This window comes from Chanos chanos, chromosome 10 (assembly GCF_902362185.1).
Source record: "Chanos chanos chromosome 10, fChaCha1.1, whole genome shotgun sequence".
Taxonomy (NCBI): Eukaryota; Metazoa; Chordata; class Actinopteri; order Gonorynchiformes; family Chanidae; genus Chanos; species Chanos chanos.
Window position 1 is genome coordinate 26096068 of NC_044504.1, and position 11663 is coordinate 26107730.

Sequence of the window (11663 nt, forward strand, 5' to 3'; positions counted from 1 at the left end):
CGACTGTTTCCGTGTTGATGTGATGGCCTGCTGGCCAAAAAGCAAGGCATTGATTTCTGAGAGGGGCTCTTTGGGGGATTCTGTGGGAAAATGGCAAACAGTTGTGGAGGGGGCAATTGTAGGTATTGGGGTTGAGAAAGAAGAAAATCAATGTTGGTTCTGCTGGGCTTCTACCGTATCCTATTTCCCAACGGCACTTCGTTACAAACCTCCTCTCTAAATACCCCCCTTCTCTGTTCCCTCAGTTCTCCACAAATGACCCTTCTCACCACTACCTCCACCCCCCCCCCCCCTCCCCGATACTAGCACCCTCCGTTGGCATCTTGGCATTGTTACTGGCTTCCTAGGGGAGTGCATCCCACGCAGCTCCAAATCGTTTATCTTCTTACAGCACAAAGCAGCAGATTGCAGGAGAAGAGGAAAGGGATAGAGACTGTGTTGGTGTTTCTTGGTCTGCACTCCACCCCACATCCCCCTACCCCCTAACCACTACACAACGTCCCAGCATACCTCCCACCTTCACCCTCCTTCTTGCACTGTTTGTCAGCTTTCTAGATGCCTCCTCTCATTCTTCCTCTCACCCTGTGATGCAGTCACAGACAGAAAGAACCAGAGGGTTGGAATATACTCTTTGGTATCATTGTGACTGTGAAGCATTGTAAATGTTTTGCATTGTTGCTCTTTGTTCTTTATGAGGCATGTCAGACATTTCAGAGATTGCTCTCATCAGCAGCATGATTCATGCTTGACTCATTCTTCCATAACTTGTCTTCACTGCCAAATAGGCATGACAGTTTTTTTCTGAGTGTTGGTGTTTATTGTTATCATAAGAGGACACTTTCAAATGAGCCAAAATTGTATTTTAAGTTAGGCTTCATATTGATCTACAATCAAAGTGATTCTTCATGCTTCATGTTGCTTGATTCTGCAAGAATTTTACTGTTGTTTCAGCTAATCTTTCCTTGCAAGCTCACAGATATTTTTATATGCTTTTTGCTCTGGAGGCTAGTGAAGAGAGCATTTCCGCAGAGTGTTTGTAGAAATGTTACAGGATAATATCTCAAACCTGAGAAATTTTTAGAATAATAGGAGTAATAGTTGCAGAACTGAAATAGATTTACTGTAATTATGTTGTAGTTAGACACCACTGGTATTATTCATATTTTTGTGCAATTTCTTTGTAATAAGTTTCCAAAAAAAAATCAACCTGACATTTCACATCAAGACTAAATGCATGTGTATTTTAATAACACAGTGACATTTGTCAGGATTTGAATAAATGTTTTACTGGTTATAATGAGGACTTAGTATTTTGTGAGATCAGATTTTGCAGTCAAATCAAGAGTTAATTTTTTTCTTTTTTTCTTTTTTTTTTTTTTGGCCGGCAGTGTCTGTGGCAATTTCTTATTAAATGGCAGCTGTCGCAAAGTAATCACAATTTAAAATCAAATGAAATTAACAACATCATCATTTTTTAAGGCAGTATAGTCCAGTACGATGGTGTTTGGTGAAAGAGAAAAGAACAAGAGAAGACAGCTCACAAACAAGCACAGAAGATGGGGATAGGAGAGTCAGATTTTGCTTATATAGGATTAACATCTCTTTTTTGAGGCTATCCTCTACTTTAGCCCCCTTGCTTCAAAAGCATTCCAAACCTCTCTGCTCCTCTTCAACCAAACAAACCCAAACTGAAACTATGTACAGTTCAGAAGTCATCATTAAAGTGGATGTGATTTGGATGTGATTTGTACAGGCACCCAGCCTGGATTCTGGTTGGGGAGGGACCCATTTCACATAGTGTACCGGTGAGAGCCTATTGACCTGCATTACCACAGAGAGTTCAAACTCTCCCAGAAGTCCTGGTGAATCTTTTGCAGAACCTTTTTAGCTCAGTGAATCTGCTGCTGTTCCCAAGGCAACGTCCACCAGCCAATGAGGCTCTACTTGCCTTATAGACAGTGGATTAAGTCCTCATCCTCCCTGAGCAGAACATTCACAGGTTTCAGGAGCCCTGTTGTTTTTTTTTTTAGACACCGGAGGCTTGAGAGAGCAAACAGTCCGTGGGCGATGTCTGATCTCCCAGCAACCCCACCCCACCCCCCTCAGACTTAGCTGCATATTGGACTTGCCAGTGAGAAATGGGAGTGCTTGAGCAAACAACCTGATATTAAAGAGCATTTCATACTTATCATTATAGTATAACTATCTCCTCATATATGGAGAAAGCGTATTAGATGGGTCTGTTTCACCTGGCTTCATGGTGAGCCTGTATCTGAGCAGATCTGGGTTACTGCAATTCCATTTCACCCTCGGTCACCACCATTTTGATGCTGTCTGACCTTCACAGTGCTCCGGTACGTTCATCTTGATTTTAATACATCGGGACTGGCAGACATACAAGTGCTAAATCAAGAATCTATGAAGGCCTATGTGTGGTTTCTCAGGAAGGATTTTGTACTGTTTATGTATTATGTCATCCTCCATAATAAGCCTCACAGAAAATGTCAGTTTTACAAGGTCCAGTTCTTACAACATCAAAGGAAGCAACCCACAGGCACTTGAAAGAGTTTCCTTTTAAGATAATGAGCGACCTTTTGCCATCATGATAACACAACAGCTGGATGTGTAATGTTACGGACAGCTCTTCCTCTCTGACAAAATTTCCCTCTTCTGCCATGGGAAGTCACCCGTTCAGCTTATGGCCTCTCATAGTTGACAATCCATGTTTAGATGTCTTAGTTGGCAAACTTTGACAGACTGCCCCTCCTTGAGTGTTGCTGGTACACAGTTCAAGGCACAATTCGCACTAAATGCCACATGATGTTGTGTACCTTTTGTAAAGTCATTGATTGCCTCCATTTCTATCTTAAATTGTAGAGTTGCACAGTGATACCCATCCTTCTCAGCTGCACCCAAATGTCCCTCCAGGCTGTTTGCCACACTGAACACTATTCTTAAGGGAAAAAAATTGAGATAGGCAAAAACACTGATGTTTGGAGGAGAGGAGAAAAAGCAGAGGCAAAAAAGGAAAGGCACATCAAAGAGGCAGTAGTGTTATGGCCTATGTCGCTTTTCCAGAGCAACCGCATGAAAGACAGAGGCCCTGTCTCTTCAAAGAGCATGCAGCAGTGTAGAGCCAGGGGGATGAAAAGGACCACATAAAAGGTTCACCCCCCTACTCCTGACAGTCCTCAGGTTGGGCTTGGTAGGGGAGAGGGAGAGGTGTGAGTGCAGCACTGGGGGGATGGTGGTAGTATGGACAATGTGCAAATTGATTTGGGGAGAATTGCATCAAAAGGAAGTGACTGGAGGCCCAGAGCTGTTTCCCCCCTGAGGGCTTGCCGCAGGGGTCGTTCCCTCTGTAGGGTTCTCGCCTTTTAATTGCCCCATTTTTCCTCCTCAGTACAAGTGCTAATGGAGTGATGAGAAGCATCACAGAGATTCTACTGTTGTCTATTTCCATGGTTTGCTTGTCCGCAGTACATACTCAGTCATGTTTTTTTACAGTAAGTCATGCATATAAGGCTTTGGTTGTGAAAACCAAGTTATTGATTTATCATTGGTAACAGACTCCAAAGCATATCTACTAAATGTACTGGACATTTATCTGTCTAACTGTTGTATATTAAATGCCATGAGCAAGAACAATTCCTAAACAGGGATAAAAACTGATTCACCTCTGCCGCAATGCCTCTTTCTAACAGTGATGAATAGGGAATCGATTTTCATTTGAATTTCAGTACCACAATACAGTGGGAAAGGATTTTGAGCATCTCTTCTCGAGCAGCCTCGTCACCAAAGTTGCTTTCCTCCGCATACAGTATGCTTTACTTTGAAACCCCCCAGTTATAGCTGTGCTTCAAACGACGTTCTTTCCCAGTTCGCCAACCTCCTCCATCGGCTGCTCTACTACATCCTCCCACCACCTGATCCCTTTTTGACTTGCCCCATGAGGATTACGCCATTCTTCAGAGGGCTATATCGAAGTGTGTAGGCAGTGAAGAGCAACTCTGAGCCCCCCTAATGACACAGCAACACCCACGTACGACCGAAAACCAATTTTACCCGTGACAAAAATACCATACCTTCCACATTGCATTGCATATGAATCGCCAATTGATGCAAGTGAGTGTTTCAAAGGCCGCTCACCTCCAGGCTCTTTCTTGCCCGGCTGAAGTCATTTGGAAGAGATTAAGTGAGCAGGAGGCGTTTTTTTTTTTAATATTCTTACACATTGGATCGATGCAAATGACAAGTGGTGGACATACACTGATACCCTCTTCCTATCGCCTGTGTAAAATGATCCCTGGTAATCTTTGATTCCATTCACCTTGTGTAATCTCATTAGGGATGTGAATGGTTCTCCATCTAACAGCAGAAAATGAGAGGAGGGGGAGTGTGTACAATGAATACTGGATTAGCATAATCCGACTTCGTGTTCTGAGCCATTTGTTTTGTGAAGGGCTTCATTTGGAGGGCAATGTTCCACAATCTCTTGTCATGTCAGATAAGGACATGGTGTGCATTTTTTTCTCTGTGTATCCACCAACATTTGTCTTTGAATTCAGTTCGGTTTCCCCCTTTTTGTCTTTGAAAATGACACACAAGTCACATTGATGCAAACCCTCTCTTCTAAATGAGTGGGAACGATTACTGAAGGGAACTGGTTGTTGAAGGTAGACTATTCAGCAATGACACATCGTTCTGTCCTCATCTTAGATGATAATGTTAAAATTGTAAGCATTCTTTCACATTTTTAATTCATGCTACTTTTACCACTGAACATCTGCCAGAAAGTGTCTGTGAATGTGGCATGTGGTGTAGAATTTTGCAACATTGGTGTTAAGACCTTCTACATTTCTGATTGCATGAGTTTGACAGAAATCAGGGAGAAAAGAGGTTTGTTGTCTGCAAAGGCAGAGGAAAGGGAAAGAGAGAGTAGAGGAAGAAGGGAAAAAGAGAGGAGACAGAAGGAGAGGGGGTGCATGCACAGGTTTCTCTTGACACCCATTTTTTTTTGAGGTGGGGGAGTGGGGGGGCTGGGATAAGGGACAGATCCTGTCAGTGTCTCAGCTGCAATTCAGAACTTTTCAGGCGTGTAAGAGACGTGCACGGCATCAGAAAAATCACACACGTTTTGCTGTCAAAGCACACATGAGTAGAGAGAAAGAGTTGTGCCAATGAAGGAGGCGTGATTCAGAGTCTCTGAGCGCAGGGATGCTTGTGGTTAAGTCTCTCCCGATCAGTCAAAGATGTTACTTGAGTTTATTCAATTGCAAGAGCTGAATACCTATAATGCGTTTTGGTTCTTTGCTCCAGTAACTTGACCATTGCCTTTACTGTGGGTTTTTTTTTTTTTTTTTTGGCTGACGTGTTGTTGAGTGTCTGATGAAGATTCCTGATGATGGTACTGACGTCACCTTATGCAAGGCAAATAACTTCACAGTGGCGTGGCGGCCCTGCTCTTTGGCTGACCCTGCTCTGACACTTCTGACATGTATTGGATTTACTGCTACATCACCATGACTCATTCTGTGCTCAGCCATCAACATCACAGAAAAAGTAGGTGAAGCCGCTGTTTCCAGATGGGTGGTGTACTTAATAAACTAGGAACCATGTCTCTATTTGACACTTTCCAGAAGTTGTTCAACGCTCCTGGTTTTGAGCCCACATTCATTTTTCAGTACAAGACATTAAAATCACTATTGGAGTCATTTTGGTTTAATATCTCTCGCTTTGCCAGAATCACAAACCTGTTCCACAGAAGCCTGTCTAAGACTTCCACAACTCTAAGCCAGTTAGCAATGGCACAGAATTCTCTGCTACCAAACAATAATTAACCATCTTTTGGAACTTTAGTGCTGTAACAAAGTTCCAAGTGAGTCCCCCAACGAGTATGTCTTAGCAGTCTACTGAGGCAGCCCTAGGTGGACCTACCTACAACAGACTGCATCAAACATAGAAAAAAAGTATGCGTGGCCATGAAGATTGTTCCTTGGCAGCAGCTTAAGGCACAGCAGCAATCATGCTATGCCATTAGTGACCATTAAGAGCAAGCTCCTGAAGGCTCCTGACGGCTCTCGCTCAAGAAAAGTGGAGGCGGCTGGCAGGTGAGAGGCAGTACGTGTCACTGCCATTTTGAAGAACGCTCAGCCTTTATTTAATGTGAATCTGGACCTTCTTTCAAGGTTCGAAAAGCAGAGTTTCTTAGGCATATTTTGAAGGACATCCGCTGGAGATTGTGGGGTGTTAATGTGAGTGTTGGTATCATCACAGTCAGATGTTTGGCATCTTGCGAGGCCACTCTTTCTCTGTTACTCTCTGTATGCCTCTCTCACAGATACATAGAACAATACTATTTGTGTGCTCTTCTTTTTTCACTCCCTTGCCATTCATTTTTGCAAAGAGAGGGTCTGGTTTTCTTACTTATTTGCACCCACCTTCTGTGTGTGTGTGTGTGTGTGTGTGTGTGTGTGTGTGTGTGTGTGTGTGCGTGTGCGTGTATGCGTGTGGGTGGGGGGTGGGGGGATATTCCTGCGGAGTGTAAGCTGACAGTAGATCTTTGATGCCTGTAGCTGGAAAATGGGTCTGACTCACTGGGTCAGTGCTAACTCGTTAGAACATGACCTTTCATGACCTCAAACCGTCATGGTTTACTGATCATATGCCTCTTTTCTTCTAAGAACTGTCAGAAGAAGCTTCTGTGTTCTCTCTTGTTTAAATGCAATGGCCTAATGAATCCTTCAGAGCTGTTTTTACCTAAACACCTCCAAGTTTTATTGTCACATTTATCCATTAATCCCTAAGTACAGCTATAAATTTGGTGTGTGAAACTGCTATGTTCCAAAAATCAGGCATATTGCATCTTCTTGTATTTCCACACTCTTTATTGTAGCAATATACAGTACAGCTTTTTTTCATGTATGGATAATGGCTGGATATCTGTGATGAATATATAATATGGCCTTGTTTTATTGCCTCATTCGTGCAATGGAGAAAAAGAATCCGCTAAGATTAGTCTGGAAAATAATAAAAGGGCCGACTGAAGGGGAGTTGTAGAAACCTATATTTTGAGACATCTCAAAGCCTGGAGTCTAGAGAGAGACTCGTGGAAAAAGGCAATATCCTCTGCTAGATAATTATTCAGTTAAAATGGAATATTGATGCTTTCTTCACATAAAGAGTACCACAAAAACTAATATAGCTGCACAATATGAGTTGGCAATACACATTCCACATGTTTGTTGAGTTTACAGACACCTTGCATTACTGCTTCAACATCTACGCTAGATCTCTCACACAATCCACAAAGAAATCTAATACCACATGAAAAGAAATAAAAAAAATGTGTACACGCGCACACACAGCAGTACCTAAATTACCCCTGCCATCTGTGTCGTGTGTAACAGGAGCAATCACATAAACACAAATGAGGGAAGCTATTTAGAGGGCTTCCTTCAAAACAGCGCTTTATTGTAATAACCAATAGGAAAGCGCTTTAAATGATGCCCCATGCACACAGTTTAGTTTGCCATTAGAGATCCACAGTATACCACATGTGAGGGAACAAACAGAAAGTGTTTTTGTAAAACTAGCTGCATGTACAATCGCGAGCCATTAGGAAGGCATGACTGAGTTTTGTCGTTGTTTCAGTGTGACTGCAGGATTTATAGATGTAATGATAATACAACCAAAGGAGCTGACTGACTGACTGATTGCATCTTGTTCAAGCTCCTTCCCAGCTGGCACGCTGCTGGAGGCATGCAGGCTGTACACAAAGTGAACAGGTGTGAGAATTTCAGGCTGACGTAGATGTGTGTAAAATCCATCTGACAAACTGGAAGATACCTGCTACAAAATGTTCAGAGACATGGGTGTGACAAGCTTATGTCAAATTTCTTACAAAGTGCTTTTTTTTTTTTATCAAACTGTCAAAAGGAGTAACGAAAAAAATTATGAGAGATGAATTGATCTTTGAATCCATAAATGAATTCTCAAATTTTTACAGCAAAATAATTTTTCCCATCAAAGCGTATTCATCAACACAGAATGTACTTACACGATAGTGTTTGTTCTTTTTTCTCTTAGTTCTTCGTATAAACCATGAACTATTTATCAGTATCAGTATGGAAAAAGAGGTCACACATAGATTCTAATTTGTAATGTTATAATATTCGCAGCTCTGACATTTTTGTTTCTTTTTCTTTTTTTGGTCATATTCGTCTGACAGAACAACTTGCTAGTTTGACGGTCCCTATTCCTGTGAACGCTTCTCTCTGAAGGTCGGATTGGGCAGGGGACAGACAAAAGGCACATGCTGGCTCTTTCCCCCTCTGCCTCGACAGCAGAAATGCTGCTAATTGTCTTTTCCACCCCAAGAGTCTGTCTCTCAAAAGGCCAGGGACGAGTATGGATTTTCTCAAATGTCATCTGAGTTTGGGGTCCCATGCTCCCTCAGAGCCAACCTCACCTCCCTTCCCTCTGTTTATTCTCTCCTCTCACTCACTTATTCACTCTCTCTCTCTTGTCCAGTGATTACTATAGGTGGACAGCTCAACCTTTTTTTTCCTTAGAAATATATGTTATGTTCTGCTAATTTTTGGAAAGGAGTCGTTATCAATAGGATTCCCTGGAAAACAAAAATTGTGAGTCCCAGTAGACTTTCTTCAGTGTATGTATTCATTTGGTGGCAATGCTGACATTTGTACAAGCTTGCTGGACAAATCACGAAACTTTGTTTAGTTATACTTTGATATCTTGATGCTGTGCTATGATCATGTGGCTCTACTAAACCATTGGTCTCCCAGTTGAGCTGTTGGCTGCTAGTGCCATTTCTCAAAAGAATAATGAAGAACTGTTACCAGGCTTTAATTTAAAGCAAACAGAGTGTATTTGTAAGTGTTCCTGTGTTTGATAATGAGAATCTGTATGCATACAGTGTCTTTCACCATAACTGTTATGATGTTTCTGGGATTAATTTGTACTGTCATTCCAATGGGCACATGCCTTCTGTGTGAAAGAACACATTGTCAAGCGGACACTTTGGAACTGAAGGATCAGTTTAATCTGTTCACTGACCCTTCAGAGACAGACTTTATGAAGATGTCTTCTTCCTCCTCCCTCATCACTGTGTCAAATATGCCTGATCATGCATATTCAAGCTAAATGTTGTAAGGGAAGATTGCCCTTGACAAGCCAACGTGATTTGTCAATTCATGACCTCATATTAAAATACTGAGTAGTTTGACATTAAAATGTTGAAATAAAATGCTGAAATATCCTCAACCCTTCCTTGTCTTCTCAAAATCTTTGGGTCATGACACCTTTCTTTACGTACAGTGTCATCAACAAATACATAGTCTCTACATATTGAACATAGCATTATCAAAATCTAAATAAAATTGATCAATGTACAGTACATTTCTCCTGTTTATGATTTGATGTAACATAACATTTGTAACTTGTTAACTCAGGGACCGGTCTAACTGATTTAAAGGGAGTCTGTTGTGTGCCCATTATTATATGACACATTGTCATATTTGTGGACAGTAGTGATGAGCCACAGAATGAATTATATTAACAGACTTTTCGGTGAGGTTATTCCAAATTAGATTTGTACACCAGTATTCCCCTGAGAGCAAAACTGAGTTGTGTTTCAGGGTCAGATTGTAATATACTATGCACAGGAGGTCTGTCTGTGAGCTGTAGTCATCTCTATGTTCATTTTCTTGCAGATATATTACAGAAAATCTCACTGGGATCTCTTAGCTGCGTTATTCATCTATCGGGCTACAGAACCTAATACAAGGTGAATTACATACCTATCTTTACGCATATACCTCATATTAGACCAGAGAAATCATTTGAAGGAGACCAATATTGGCCCCCTTGTAACATTCTGTGACTTCTATATTGGGATGTAATTTCTTCTGGTGACAGTAACTTTGGTGGTATATATAACGTTGCCCAAAGCACTTTAGATGTCTTAACATTATTCTCTATTTTGGCTGTTCAGACATACAAGTGCCTGGATTGTCTGTGAATACAGACATTGAGATCAGGACACTGTCCACTGATGATGTGTGAGTTTTGTGTGTTTTTTACTCACGTGCTCAGAATTGTGATCAAATTTCCCTTTCAACCCCCTGTGCCTTTTGTCAAGGAGCAAAGCAAACATATGTCCACTATCACTGTCCCAAAAAGACACCTCATGTGACATGAAACATGAAGACCCATCAAAAGGATGTACAGTTCAGTCTAGCCATTCATTTATCATGACTCCACAAGCCCGTTGCACGAACGATTGGTCAGTTCTGTGCCACTAAAACTTATGTCATTATATCTAACTGTGGGGTACTGTCTCACTGCTCCCAGCTAGATAAAACTACCAATCCAGCACAAAAAAAAGTTTATGGAGCTAATCTCCTGCAGAAACTTTGAGTTTCGATGGGTCGTGTGAAGAGAATCTCACCAGGGCTGCGTCATAGCAAGGCTGACGTGACAAGCAGAAAGAGCTCCACCAACTTAGGCCTTGTCAACCTCAGCACACAAAAACTTTGTGATTGACACTAACCCCTGGCTCCATTGTCTCCTTGCAGGTTAAAAATATAATGCAGCTGCGATGTCGCCACGGCGATAGGGGCTGTCCAATCAGACGTCTCCCAGCTGCCAGGTTGTTAAGGAACATGTGAGAAACTCCAAGCTCTGTGTGCAGTTCTGCTGCCATTGGCACGTCACCTGGACTGACTTGTGAAAAATGAAGGGTTTTTTTTTCCCTCCTCCTTTTTTCCTCAACTCATTCATTGTCACATGCTGTGCTTTAATGATTGCATATCATAGGCCAAAAAACTTTGTATGAGTCTTCATAAGAAACTCAAACAATGGCACAAAAGTGAAATATATCTAATTATAAGTAGAGGCTTTGCAGAACCATTTTTTTATGTCACTGGTTATAGGGAAGGTTTAGCAGGGCTTTTTTTGTTGTTTGTTTGTTTGTTTTGTTTTTGATGGAAAAAAGAAAGTAAATAAAATAAGGAACCATAAAAATCAATATTTAATTGAACATATAGTTTTTGTTTTTGCTTTTGTTTTTCTTTTGGTTTTGTTTTGTTTTGTTTTGTTTTTTGCTGTGCACATCCGTTTACATCCTGGCTCTGGTAAGATTCTGAAATCCAGCTCATTCTTGTTCTTTTGTTCTTTCTCATAAGTAGATTGTTTACATATTTGTACTATTGGTGTGACTATATGATGGTGTGATATTAAATGACAGCGTGCTAATATGTTTCATGAACAAATGGATACTACAGAGAGTTATTCTTAACAGTTTTTCTCGACTTGTTCCTTCTCTGTTCATGTCTTAAATCTGATGTGATAGCCGCACTATTGATGTCTTCCTCAGAATTAATGGCCTTACATCAGGCTGCCTTAGCAATAGTGCTAGTCAGCCTTTTTGATCAGGAGTTCTGTGTTAAAAGCTTTAAATCCAATCAGTTATCAATAGGAAAATGAAGGTCAGTGCTTCTTTACCGTCTAGCTTTCACTAAGATGATGCATAAAAGGATTTGACTGATGTATGTGCTGTCTTTGCCTCTACATGAAAAGAGACAGAGAACCTCAGAGAGAGCTAATATGCAATGCTAACAGGGCAGTGCTCAAGCACATGT